This window comes from Gorilla gorilla, chromosome 12 (genome assembly GCF_029281585.2).
Source record: "Gorilla gorilla gorilla isolate KB3781 chromosome 12, NHGRI_mGorGor1-v2.1_pri, whole genome shotgun sequence".
Classification (NCBI taxonomy): domain Eukaryota; kingdom Metazoa; phylum Chordata; class Mammalia; order Primates; family Hominidae; genus Gorilla; species Gorilla gorilla.
The window spans coordinates 73,901,281-73,916,143 of record NC_073236.2 but is presented as its reverse complement, the minus strand read 5'-3'; the positions used below and the strand labels follow the sequence as shown (position 1 = coordinate 73,916,143).

Sequence of the window (14,863 nt, the reverse complement as noted above, 5' to 3'; positions counted from 1 at the left end):
ATAAAATATTTCAGTAATTTAAAAAATATTGATTATATGTTGGAAGGATAATGTTTTGGATATATTGAGTTAAACATTTTATTAAAACTAGTTTCTCTATTACTTTTTTTTCCAATTTGGCTACTGGAAAATGTACAATTACACAGGTGGCTCACATTTGTGGTTTGCATTGTTTTCTATTGGAGAGCATTGCCATAGAGCACTCGTTTTTGTGTTTGCTGGCCAAGTGGGTTGGATGGATTAAGAAGTTATTTATTTGATGAAGTATCAATTAGTTAGTGACTTTTCTGTAAATATCCAGAGGATTACTATTATGTACCGTTTGGTGAAGACATGCCTTCTTAGATCAGTTCCATTAGTAGATCTCACCATGTGTGAGTGAGAGACCAAATCTCAGAGAGGTTAAGTGCCGTGGAGCAGGATTAGAAGATGGACTTGTAGGACTTCAGATTTGTGCTCTGAGCCTCAGCTTTTTCAAACATGGTCCCTAGATGACGGCGTGGTATGTTCAGGACTGAGGGATGCCACTAACACTTTATTACTCATATTAGTTAAAGGATCAAAGTTTGTGATTGCTTTTACTTATAAATTAGAGCAAATTCAAGGCTATCTCTGTGCGTTCCTTTCTTACTTATTCCTCTTACTTACTTGAATTCTGACATATTTCCTTCTAAAGGGGGAGCAGGCAGGGAATTGGGTACACTCATAATAGGTTAATGGACACAGTCTCACCCTGTACCACTCTCTCTCGATGACTATGTACTAGGCAACAAGTCAAGCGTCTTTTGATATCTGACCCCACCAAATTCTTCCCAACCTCAGGGCTTTTGCACTTGCTCTTTCCTCTCCTTGAATGTAAGTGGAAGTTAATGCCCCCAATTTTAGCACTGTGAGTCTTTTCTCATCCTTTTGGTCTCAGCTTAAATGTTATCTCCTTGGAGAGGCCTTCACTGAGTTCCGAGTCATTCCTACCTGGTAGAAGCTATTTTTGACCTTCTTTGTCTTTTCATGTCACTTTTCCTAATCTGCAATTATTTTTATTCACTTTTGTATGAATATCAGCTTCACAGGAGGAGAGACAGGTTGCTCTTGTTTACCTCTGTATCCCAGTCACCTACCTACTTTTCCCTATACCTCCCTGGTGTAGGACCTGGTAGAGACCTGGTAGAGAATAGAGGGTCCATACCTATTCATTGAATAAATGAATGAATGAATGAAACAATTGGCATGCCTAGGAACATAGCAGCTGAAATTATATTTAATCTCCAGAATTGGCCACTGTTTCACACAGGCAGTGGTCACCCCTGGGGAGTGAATCTATTTCTAGATTGCATTCATGTAAGGCATGTTTGGAGAAGGAATACAGAAGGCAATGGTGTAAGTCCTTGAAGGTCTGAGGTCACATCTGGAAAAGAATGGCTGGACTGGGCTGGGTGAGAAAATGTGGTTGGATGCAGCAAAATTTTTTTCTACATACAAAGCAGAATCATCACTTTAAAACCCCTGGGTCTACTACTTCTTTAAAGCTAAGCAGGTCCCTAGTAAATCAGGTGGCCTCAATATTTTTGTCTTATATCCAATATATTAATAGTATCACTTACTATTTTGAAGGACACACTATTAGTAATCCTTTGTTTAATCTTAGCATAATTTACTCTCCATTTTCTCCTAAATGTGGTGCAGAAAACTTTCAAAAATGATGAGAAATGGAATGAGTTTTGTCTTGAGAATTTTATCTAAAAACTTTCAATATACTTCAGATGAGGGAAGCCACCTTGCAGCTTTGCAAATTCGAGATTGGGAAACAGCAGAGTAAGGCAGGGAATGTTTCTGGGTAACCTGGGGTTGGTGTTGGGACATCCCACATAGGCTTTTTTTTTTTTGCAAGTGATGACTTTTACAAAGAAACAGATGGGCCCTTTGAGGTTGCTGTTCCTGCCTGAGTTCAGGGAGGTTCCAGGGTAGGATTTAGTAGCAGACGGCATGGAGCCATCTCAATGTATTCAGCTCTAGGTTGCTTGACTGGCTGGCATCACTTTTTGCCTCCTGCTGACGTCACACACACATATCTTCCCTGTTGCCCCTGGCTGGCAGGAGAGCTAAGGGCAGCTGCTTCCAGGTGTGACCACTGTTGAGCCAAGCTCCTGTCACAGCCCTTATTGCCATGTAGAAGCAGCTTCTACTGAAGTTAAGCCCAAGGTAACACAGATCAGCCTCTGTATTACTTCTCCAGGGTTGCCAGCTCATTTTAACCCAGACTGGTCAAAAATTAATATCCCATCATTTCAGCTTGCAAAGCCATTCAACACTAGGTCAATGTGAATTCAATAGAATTTCGTATCACTTACAATAAAGACTCTGGCTTTTTTGAAAGTGCATACAGAAAAAAAAAAGATGAAGAGAGATGAAGCCGCAGATCCCTGGGCCAGTTGTCAAAGGGAAAAAGCCTTTATGCCAGCGACAGGAGCTAAGCCCATCCTTTTTGGTTCTTTTAAAGTGAAGGTGGGTTTGAGCAGAGAAAATCCTATTGTGTTGAATGATTCTGTCGGGAGAGACGTAGAGACTTTGGAATATAAATGAGTGCTAGCGAGTTGGAGAATTAAAACTCTCCGTCATCTGTGTATTATGGGCTTCATGTGTGATAAACATGCGTGTTTCCAGATTAACCCCAGCCTGCCAGGGCCTGTTTAATGGTATTATTATTAATAGCATCTTTGATCCCAGTGTGTGTTTACCATACTTGTCTGGGAGGCATCTGTGCTGAGTGATGGTGGGGCCTGGCTTGAGCACATGCAGGATCTTGGGAGGGAAGTAGGTGACTTTCAGTCCACAGAGACTTAGGATACCTTATCATGGGGGTGGGGTGGGAGATGGGGTAGGGAAACTTGGGGTGTGAAGAAGGAGAAAGTCTACAGAGGAATTGGCAATGTGTAAGAGTAGTCTTAAGATTACTCTAGGTCCAGGTTCAGTGCTTGGTTTAGAAAAAGCAACTAATTTTGGAAATTGGGTATGAAGGGAAGTAAACGTGGGGAGAGGAAAAAGGGTAGTAGAAACAAGAAGAAATATTTGAGAGAGTGGGAGACAGACAGCGTGCGAGAAAGAAAGGTTTGGTAGGGGGAACACTGGTTGGTAGAAGGGAAGGTCGTGTGGTGAAAGGAGGGTAGCTATGAACTCTTCTGCCCATGGTCTTCCCCAGGCCCTGTCCCTGCCTATGTTCTCAGTGGCTTATGCAGAAAAAAAGGGGGACAGGAATGGGAAAAGTCTGTAAGGCACTGAGAAGCATTCTTCTCCCTTTATCTTCTCCTCTCCTTTATCTTTCTTTCTCTTTTTGTATCTTTTCTTCCTTCCTTTACTTGCAAGTTCAAACATTTTGGTGAAGTTTAGCCTGAGTGTTGGAACTACCATTCATCTTTGGGCAAGTCTTTTAATGCCCGTTGTTCTGAGATTCTCCATCTGCATGGTAGAAATGAATTGCTTGTACATGAGAGACTTTGTTCTTCACAATGTACACACCAGTCAGAGGTAACTGAAGGTACACATTGTTTGTGTTGTTAAATAATGTGTGTGTGTGTGTGTGTGTGTGTGAATAATATTTGAAAAATGGAGCTACAAGAAGTGAAATGTATCTTAAAATGTGCAATACAATAGCAAATGTCCCATGACAGTTTTTCTTCTTTCCTGGTCACTTTGTGAGGATTATTCAACTAATGTCTTGGAAGTGCAGTGTTCTGGGCATGCAGGAAAAGAGGTCTTACCCCCCTTGCATCATGCAGGGCTCAAGGAGGATTTTATTTTTCCTGAGAAAAGATGCCAATTGCAGTTATTCTGAGTAACAAACAAAACATTACATCTTACGACTCAACATTGCTTTACGTCTGAAATAATAAATCCTGATATACCATTCTTTGAGGAATCATCTATTCTTGTGGCTTTTTCCCATGGAAGGCCTTGACATCTGGTTACAAGGATGGAAAAGAAGGTGAGTTTAATTGACCGATTGACCAACCAACCAAACATCAACCAAAATAAAGGAATATGGAGATTTCGAATGCACTTTGAAGTACATCTAGTGTTAGGTCAATTGTGAAGTGTTCCAGTTGTTACATTTTCACTCCTTTCATGGCTGGGACATAGGCATATGATCAACCCAGGCACTACAGAAGTTGCAGGTGGTGGAGAAGTTGACAAGATTTCCCCATGCACTTAGACAAGGGCAAGGTGTCCCTTTGCTCACTGTAGCAGATGGCTTTGTACAAGCTCTTTAGGATAGCCCATGTCCTGGTTTCAGCTCAGATCATTGAACTGGAAACATGTGTGTCCATAGAGACACTCACCTTGGACAGTAGTCATCTGTCTTTTTTGTCTTTTACATCTCTCCCCTTTTCTGATGTTTTGCCCTTGAATGAAGCTTCTGAGTGGCCTGGTTGTTGAAGCAGATGGTCTGGTCATTGCCTGGACTCTCCAAACAGTAGGCCTTCTGCTTTAAAACAATTTTTTAAATAACCAGCTTTAGCTGTAAAATGACTGTCAACTTGTAACCTTACTGTTTACACCACAGTGTGCAATAAAGATGGCAGAGGCTGTGAGAATATCTGCCTGGCAATTGTACTTTTGTGTGTCAGGCCAAGAAGTGCTAAAAGCTTTCAGAAATTTCAACATTTCTGACTGTGGGAACCATTTTTACAAGAATCTTTTTACAACGGAGAAGACTTTATTTCAGAGAGAAGTCAGGGATAAGGAAGCAATGCTCATTTTGAGCATGAAGATGCCTCATGTACATGAAAAAGCAGTTGAAATTCTTGCTTCTTTTCCTCCCTCCCTCCTTCCTACCTGCAGTCCCTGACTGCAAATCCCCTTGTAATTATCCCCATCACTAAAGTCTGGAAGGCTCACCTTCCACAACAGGGGATATTAGAAGGGCTAAATGTCTCCCACCGCACAGGGAGAAATATTCCTTTGTTTGAAGAGGAAGTTTTCTCATCCAAAGATTATGTCCCCCTGTGACTGTGCCATGATCGGAAGAGAGAGAGATTTTCACGTCCCCTGTGACTGACTGTTGTGGAAAACACAGTAATATCAGGGTTTAAGGTGGGGAGGTGGGAGTTTCAGAAGATTTTGAGGGGGTCTCTTTGCCATTGAAAGGTAGTATAACCATTTTCCGGGATTAGTGAAGATAGGGGGAGGAAGACACGCTGCCTAGGGGATGCTGCTGTGTTAGGTGCCATACTTCTCGTGTTTGGAAATCCTTCTCTGTCTGTTTTGGACATGTGTTCTGTGAAAGCCAGTCCCTGGGGGAGAAAAATGGTACTAGTACCATAGTTCATTCCAAATCGGTGTCCAGTTTTGACATTCAGCTGATAAAGTGAGGTTTTTCAGGCCTATCCGTTAGGGACATCAGAGTTAGGGTAGAAAACACCTATTCGTTCTGCTTCATTAGGTATTTATATAACCTGAAAGAAGTTCTTTTAACTTGAGGCTTTTAAAAATACAATGAAATGATTGGTGGAAAATGACTAATGTACACTTTGATGCAGATTAAAAACGGTTTACATGTAAGTAATTGAATAGTAAATAAATCATTGGTAAATTACAAATATGTTATTACCACAGTGTAGTTTTGTTGTCAACTACTAAACTCACCTCACTGGGGTTTTGATAAAGTGTTAGCCAAGAGTGATTTGGGGCTGGATCCAACCTGTAGGCAGTCCAGGGCCTGTGGGTTTACCTTGGGTCCTCTGAGGGTCTTGGGTCTTTGTACACCCTCCTGTATGCCAGGGCAGACAGATCTCATTGACTTTGACTCACATTGAACCAAGTGTGATTTTGGGATGGATCCGTTTCTTAGGCAGTACAGGATCCAGGGATTTGCTCCTAAGTCCATGATGGTCTTGAGTCAGACCTAGGGGTGATAGATTAATAGTAAGAGTGTCCCTTCTCCTTGTCCCCAGCCATGGCAGACAGAGCTAATTGATTAAGGCCTACTTAGCCCTGAGTCTAGATGCAGCTTCACCATTCCCAGGCAGCCTCAAGAGTTGAGCTGGGAGATGCAGCCCATTGGTTATCCATAATGCACCACGCCCTGATGTTTGAATTGATGTCCTCATCTCAGGGCTTCTTAGAAATCCTATTTTCAATGGCTTGAAGTTCAGTCCTTAAAGTAAAGACCCTTACTGGTCCACACAGGGTTGGTGTAGTTTTTATTCCTTATTGCTATTCAACAAATCCATGTGATATAAACATGAACATCACATGGTAGAGAAGAGAGAATTGTGTTGTCTTATCTGAGCTTGGATCCTGGTTGTTCCACCTACTAGTGGTGTGATGTTAGGCAATTATCTCTTTGAGCATTGGGCATTTATCCCAATGCTCAAAGATATAATTGTGTAAGATTTGCCTCGCACGGTCATCATAAGAGTAAGAGATGATATAAATTACCTCGCATATTTCCTGATACGCTTTAAGCACAAATAAATGGTGGCCGTTATTAGCACTATCACAGGAAAAAGAGACTAGTGCAGTGTGTTGTGGACATTCACGAAATGCTACTCTCTCTTTATCCTGTTTAATTCCTTTGTAGGCGTTATCACAGACTATATTTATTTGTGTATGTGTGTTTATTTATTTTTCAGGTCATCTCCACTAGCAAGTTAGCTCCATGAGGAGCTTATTGATTTCTTTCCACAACATAGCTCAATGCTTGATGTGTAGTCGTCACTCAATAGATATTTGCTAAAACACCAAATTTGCTTTATTTTTCTTAATAAAATAATAATCTGCAAGAATGCATAATGCAGCTCTCCTCTATGATCCCCCCTCCCCACCCCACAAAGGCTTGCGGGAGGTTGTATGAAAGTGCTGTCTTCTTGGCATTGTAGGGAGTGGAGGGGTTAATAGGCTTCTGGGGCTTTATATCAGGGATGGGAGTCTCTGCAGGGCTGGAGGCTGCCTGGAAACCTTTCTCTCACTTCCAATAGCTGTGGTGTGGATCTCACTGCAACAGTCCTGACTGCAAAGGAGCTGTCTGCCCCAAGGTTGGACTTGGCAGGGCTTTCCTGTTGAAATATTTCAGGCAGACACTGTAAGGCTGTGCTGTCAATAAGTAGCCACATGTGGCTGTGGAGCCCTTGAAATGGGATAGTCCGAACTGAGATGGGCTGAAAGCGTGAAATACACAAGGGATTTTGAAGGCTATGTAGGAAAAAAATGTAAAATATTTCATTAATAATTCTTAATATCGATTACATGTTGAAATGATGATATTTTGGATATATTAGGTTAAATAATATCTATGATTAAAACCAGGTTTATTTTTTTCTTCTTGCTTTTTAAAATGTGGCCACTAGAAAATTTAAAGTGACATATGTGGCTCACATTTGTGCTGACCTTATATTTCTCTCTGCCAGCCCTAGAATGGGACACACTCTCAGGGCAAAATAGAGGAAAGAGCTGTGGGCCAAGTGTCCAGAGCTAGTCTCAGTCCTGCTTCTACAAGAATTCGACATGTGATCTTGAACAAGCCACCCAAACATTCTGCACCTTAGGTCTTTCTGGAAAAGTCTATTCAGAGGCTTTGATACTTAAGAAAGAAACAATAGTGTTAAACTACACTACAGTTACAAGATGCTATTGTCTTATTTCCATTATTAAAGCCACTTCGGAAAATGTCTGTGGTGCAGGCAGCCAAACTTTCCTGATTCTGGGAAGAATGTATGGAGGCCTTGTTCCATCTGCACCAGGCAGACTCTTTGAGGGAAGAACCCAAGGCAGGAATCTCTACCTTTTGGAGCTGACTGAATGATAACTGAGACTTTCCAATAATGTGGAAATTCCCTACAAAACCCCAACTTTTATGAAACAGATTGATAAACTGTAAAAGTCTCATCCTTAACACCTTTGCTCCCCTTATGAAGTCAATGTTATTTGTAACTTCTGGAGACTCATTCAGGATAAAACCCAGGTCAGTACTTGGACATAGTTGGTGCCCGGTAAAATGTAACAAAATGACCTATTGACCTGGGAAATGAGGACCTTTCCATGTATTAGAATCTCTTGAAAAGCTTCCTCTTCCATAATCCCTGCTGAGAAGGAATCAGAACTCTGATGATATTGTTTATCTAATTTAGACTGTGTCTATTTAATTTAGCTTGTGTCTTTCTAATTTATATTATGAGCCCTCTCGACTGAAATTGAATCTCTCTTAATGTTCTGTATGGTGTCTACTGTGTTTTCTATGCTCAGATAATATGAACAATAAGAAACATTTTAGGTTCTTGAAGTGCTTTTTTGTTAATGTCAAATTCTTTGGAGGAGAATCTCCTTCAGAAGTTTGGGATTTTTAGATTGTGTCTGTATGTCTCTCAAACATATGGGAAAAAAGTGGAAAATTCCCGGACCTAGTATTTATAAATATTCGAATATAATTTATAAATAGATGGAGGAATCTTATTTTAAAAATCCAGTTATTTGACATTATGTAGACATAGTCTTGTGCTCTGATATTTCTTTCACCTACCTATATAATTACAAAGTAGTATACATTGAGTGTATCTGTCTTCTGGTAGATAAAACTCAGGTCCCTACTGTCAGTTGCTTGCAATTCCATTCCCTGTGGGTGCACAGAAGAACCTGCATGTTGCATTTCAATGTATCATTTAACTCCCCTTTATTCCTTCCTCCAGTGTGGAGTGAGAGAGCAGGAATGGGCTCTGGAATCTACCTGTACTAGAATCTGTGCTTTCTCAACTTGGTGGCCTTGGGCAAATTATTTATCTATTTGAGCCTTAGTTTCTGTAAGTCGCTTTAGGGTAAATTATATCGAGCTAGCTTAGTTGTTTGAGGATTAAATTTGATCACCTCTATATAATGTCTGGAACTCAGTGATAGGCTTTCTCATAAAAAGCTAGGTCAAAAGGACACATTTGACTTTTTAAAAATTCATAGATATGCAAGACTGCATCTACTCAGTACTTCTCCCCCACCCAAAGGATACCTGTTTTGCAATGAATTAATATCTCTGCAAAATATTACTCACATGTTTATAATTTTCCATGCCTACTTTGCAAATGGAGAAATGGAGTTACTTGAAGATAGAGCCCAATTGCTCTCAGTTTAGGCTGTCATGTTCTTTTGTCAGAGTAACTCAAGTATGAAAATACTGACCTCTCCTTCACAGTGAAGAACCCACTCAACACCATCTACTTTACTTTAATATCCTCCAGGAGAATGGGAAGTCCCAATGCACAGGTCAACCCCTGAACAACTAATGAGCACCAGTGTATGCCAGGCATTGGGAAGGTTTCAAAGAAAACCAAGAGGGTCCCTGTCCTCAAAAAACTTGACATCTGACGGGTGAGTCAGAGCACATAAATGCACATGAAAACAGTAACAAGGCAAGGCAAAGCAAGTCAACATATTTGTTGAATCACCACTATATGTGAAGGCATATATTAATGTCTTGTTCCTGGCACAGCAATAAGGGGTATAGGCTTCCGGCAAGGGAGGGTTTGCTGAGTGGGGGAGGAGTCAGGGAAGGTTTCTGGGGGCTAATCTAAGGCTGTGGTTCTGAACCTTACTGAGCATCAGGTTACCTGAGCCCTGCCTCCCGAGATTAGCAATCAGCGGGTCTGGGGCAGGGGCTGGGATTCTGCGTTTCTAACAAGCTTTCAGGTGATGCTGCTGCTGCTGCTCCTCGGACCACACTTTAGTTGTGAGGCTAAAGGATGAGTTGTGCCTAGCTCTGGGAGCAGAATTGCGGGGGCACCCCCATTGTGCATTTCTGGCCTTTTCCTTCCTTATGTCCTTTACTGGGGTACGCCTTTGTTGCTCTTGGCCAGTGCCACGAGGTTTCACCCAATGACGGAGCAATGGGCTGCATCTGCTCTTTATTCACAAAGAGGAAATTCCTACTTTGCTGCCATGGCCTTGTTGCTCTGCCTTCTCTTTCTCAAAATATTTGTATTTGAACATGAACTCTGCCTCTCCACTCTCATCTCACCCCGTCCCACCTCCACTCAACCTCAACTCTTATTTTGGCAGCAATGAAGTTGCTGCGCTTCCCATTTGAAATAACTTTAAAGAGGAATAATCCCACAAATTACAATTACTGGTATTTATCCAAGTAAAACCCAGTATCCTGTTGCTTTGTTGACAGCAGGACCCAGCCAACTGTTGGGTTAGCGGGGGCTGAGGAAGTTAAAAGGAGGGCCTGGTTGAGTTGCCTCACCATGGGAGGAGAGAGGCATGTACAATCAGATATTTAACACTCCTCAGCAATTATGGGAGTTTTTATTCTCTCCCTGGCAAAGAACGTAGCCCTTTACTGCAGTGTTTCAAGTTTGCCTACAAGACTGTCTGATAGAAGTGCTTTTATCCCCTGAAGATACAGTATAAAATACAAATCATCATTGGTTTTATCTCAGCTGGAGCTGCTGCTTCTCCAAATACATTTACTCTGTTCAACTGCCCATCAGACCCATTTTCATCCTTCACCCCACTCCTTGACGATAGCTGGGTTTAAGGCCTTTCTTCTGTTCTTTGTTCCTTTAGCTCAGCGAAGTAAACAGCAGGATTGATCTTACACTGCATTTTGGTATTGTTCCAAGTACTCATCAATAGACACGGCTGGGAATGCACTGACTGGAAAGGAAGGGCAGATGGAAATGCACTTCTTGTTCTTTGTGCCTTTTAGTGTGCAGCGGAATGTCCCTAATCTGAGGGCTGCTACACTGGCTGCCGATCGACGTGCAAATTCATCATCAAATGATGAGTCCCATATTAGTTCTAAGGGAAGTCTTTAAAGATACCAGGGAGGAAGAGGGAGAGAGGGAGGGAGGGAGAGAGAAAGGAGGAGAGAGAGAGAGAGAGAGAGAGATTGAGAGAGAGATTGAGAGAGATTTAGAGAAAGGGGGCTTTTCTTCATTGCCTCTTACATCCAGGTCATTACAGTGTCTTGGGAAAGAAGAAGGGGGATAAACAGCTGTTATGTTGTTGTGTTTCTCTTTGCATTGCAACTGTTCACAGGTGCACAAAGACGTAAAATGCTGTGCTTGGAAAGTGTTTATTTTAAAAGCAAGGTATTTTAAGTTAAAGATGACTTAAAATCAGAGATGGTGGCCTAAATGAGGTTTGCAAAGGATGGTTGTTTTCTTTTTGCTTTGTCATTTTTCTCCTCAGTTATTTGGAAAGCAAATCTTAACTGGGCTATTTTCTGTATTATTTTTTAATTAAAAGAAACCAACAGTATTTTGACTTGTAGCTTTAAAAAAGAAACCAATGTGTGGTTTAGTTAAATTGGAGGCTTAAAGATGCTGCTTTTATGGGTAACACATTAGTCAGTTATATTGGAAGATGATAAAAGTGAATAGGCTAAATGAACCTTTGGATTTGTTTTGTTGAAGGCTCACCAGTTATTATAATGCCTTTAGGTATTTTTGAGAGGTAACAGGCTGGAGGAAGAATTTATAGAATTATCTTGTCTTGTATACTCCTTAACAGCAGGACACATTCCACTGCCTATCAGATGATGGGTGTGGAGATAGCCTGAGCTTACATTGATTATGTGGAAAACATCTCTGCTTTGCAAGAGGTCTGCAATTTTAAGGGGCAATTAGGCAATCTTATACCCTCCCTACCTCAGCTTTAAGAAAGTATAGTTTCTGTTTCATTTCCATTAATAGTCATATCATGACAGTTACTTCTGTGAAGTTTTCCCTCAACACCCACCTTTCCCTACAGTATCCTACCTAATGCTACCTTCCTGTGACACTGGTCATTCCCTCCTTTGTTCTGGAAATATACTTAGTACATGTTTTATCATACACATGTAGTCTGTTTTTGGTTATCTAGGTTTGCATTGACCAGTTTGTGGATTGTGTTTTTTAATATACTTATAAAAATGTTATAGTTACCAAGACTGTGTAGACTTCTCTTGTTTAGAACTATAAGGTAGTAAGGTATTCACTGTAACATAGCCATAGCCCCCGCCCCAAATCTTTCCAATTAAAGGTGCAAGTACATCATTGGCAGTCACTTGTATAAAATTTAATAGTGCGGTGTTAGTGAATAGTTATATGTTTAAATACAATGAGGTTATCCAATAACTAAGACATAGAAATGGAAAAAAAAAAACCTACACAATACTTAACATACTAAAAAAACTTTGAAAAATGTGTAAAAGGGTAGAATATAAAGCCAAAACCAAACAAATTAAATTATACATATACAAATGTAAGTGGTTTAAGGTAAAAAAAAGAGATGAATTAATTTATTTTGCATTCTCAGTGAATTGGTGAAGCTGACTGATAAAAAAAGGCAAAACCATTAAATAGATCCTCTTATAACAACCTTGATAAGGCAGTGCTAGTTTAGTGCCATTGGCAATGGGCAAACAAAACCGTGTCTGGATTGATCTGTGGTGGACAAGGAAAATATTTCTTTGGCACTGTTGGAACAGATGGTATCTTTGATTCATATTTTGGAGATTAAACAATATCAAATGGGGCAGGGGATTCAGAAACTGGCATTTGAGACCCTTAGCAATGGTGACATAGTGGGTGGCATGGCAGATACCTTCTGCCATGGGAGGGGCTAGCTAAAAAGCAAGATCACACTGGCACATTCGGATCGACTGTTGGCTAACCTCCTTAAGAGATGTGCAAGGGTTTTTCTGCAAATAAGTTTGCTTATGTAAATAAGTTCACATTTAGTTTAAACATCAGTTTACATTAAAACCATTTTAAACTATATTTCAGCTAGTTATTTTTAAATTCACATTTTGAGCTTGATGTGACCTTCCTCCCCTGATTTTCTTAAATATTGAAGGTCTCTGGGAAGTAACTGTTTATGTGTTTGCCTGTGAGCATCTGAAGGAAAAAGATCCTTTTTTTAATTCAACTCTGTTTTCCTAGTCCATAGCCCAGAGTAAGTGCTCATAAATGTTTATTAAATGAATGTTTGAATGAATAAATAAATAGATGAATTAAGATGTCTTAGCTTAGATGACCTTGGTCAAAGGTATTTATTATAGAACCAGAAAAGAGCTCAAGAATCCAGCCCTTTGCCTCTAACTTGTCCTGAAAATTTCAGGCATCTGTATTGTCCTCCAAACACTGGGACAGTGTGCTTGTTTTGGGATTCCTGGTTCACCCTTAGCCTGCTTTCCCAGGGAACTGCCTGTGCTCCTAATTTTTGTTAAAAGGAACTGAGATTTGGGGTATTGAGAGGCCAAGTTCATTGACAGATGGACAAAATCCAGTGGCATTCCTGTAGGAGTCACCTAGTTAGGTAAATAGTGAAAAGTAGAATGAAGGTTCAGGTGTATCTGCTAATGAGGGCCCCAGAACCACCCTGAATCTAGAAGCACTCACTGAGCCCAGTTTCTACTGGGTCTACCACCCACAGCTACTCCATGTTCTGCCCTCAGATTTCAGGAGATCTCATTTTCAAATATCTGCTCCCTAGCCACCAAAGCCTACAACTTTAGTTGAGTTAATTTAAATGTTTCTTGCCATAAAATTGTATTTCGATTTCTAAAGAAAACTTCTGGGCCATCTCAAAAACCTAATCTGAAAATCCTGCTTTGTAAGGGGGTTCCCCCATAGAGATGCTGTGTTCAAGTGAAAGAAATCTGTGTTCTCCGGAGTTGCTCTCTTCTACCTTCCTCTTTGTCTAAGGAGAAATAGTTTTTGTGAAGCTACAGCCTAGAAAAGAACTTTTCTTCTGTAGAAGGAAACAAGATGTGAGCAGAGTATCAGCTAAGAAACTCAAGAAGCATTAAATTTTAGAGTTGAAAAGCAATAGACAGACAGGTTTCCACTTATTAGGGTCTCTAAGGCCTCATGTTCTGGCTCCTGGAATGTCAGCTCCTCTCATTCAGTGCCACTAACTGGCTTGGTTCCTCTGGTCAGAAGGGTCTGTTGTTAGTGGCCATGTAGCATGAGCAATGTCAAGTCATGTGGAAACTGTAAATATGTGGCAGTGACCAAGGGAGAATATAGGTAGGTTGTTAACTCAAAGTCCAGACTTGGGCAAATCTTTCTTCCACTGATAGCACTACTTCCACAAACCTGGCCAAGAGCATGCTCTTTTAGGCCAGTTAATTTTTCTGGTTTTAAAGGCGACAGTATTATTATCCCTCCTGTATTGCTTAGGGTGCAGACTAAGCTGCTGTATCAAACAGACTCCAACGGATTAACCATGATAGAAGTTTATTTCTCTGTAACACAACAATTAGAGGCCCAGGACTTGATAGAGTGCCACTGCCACCATCAACATGTATCTTCCATGTCTGGATTCAAAGTGCATGTTCTAGCTCATGCCACGTCCAGTCCGTGAGAGGTGGGGAGAGTGGAGCAGGAAGGGCCAGAAGAGTGCATGCCCATGATCTACCCTGGAATAAGATGTATCATTTCCACTCACCTTTCATTAGGAGAACATAGTCACATGGCCACACTCAGATGCAAGAATGTCCAGCTGAATGCAAGTTTAGCTGGAGAGCCATGGACCCAGCAAAAACTTCAGTTTTATTATTCAATAAAAACCCGGAGATGGATATTGATGGATAATTAGCAGTGTCTGCCACATTCCTCAAACTCATGCCTTTTCCTCACCCTACACACCCCAAATCCACTCAGCAGGAAAATGTGAACCCTTTCTTAGAAGGATGCAGGAGAAATGAGCTGTAGATCTGGCCAGTCAGTAGAAAGCTATAGAAATCCTAAGAAATAATTTGAAATGTGGTTGTGAAAAATTATTTGTGTGTCAATCTACCAGCCACAGACTGGGGTGAGCAGCCAGGGCTCTCACTAGCTGATATGTGAACATTCTCTAGGACTTCTCAGAGAAGCTATCACCCCACCTGTGCTCG

General features: G+C 40.9%; 1 long non-coding RNA gene across 2 annotated transcripts in view; it reads left to right on the top strand.

The window, feature by feature from the left end:
- Nucleotides 1–9,314, top strand: part of LOC109025686 (uncharacterized) — a 113,510-nt gene extending 104,196 nt beyond the window's left edge. For both annotated transcript variants that reach the window (XR_010129966.1, XR_010129967.1), the window contains exon 4: nucleotides 9,219–9,314. This is a non-coding gene — a long non-coding RNA (uncharacterized lncRNA). The remainder of the gene's footprint in view (nucleotides 1–9,218) is intronic.
- Nucleotides 9,315–14,863: the final 5,549 nt, after the last annotated feature.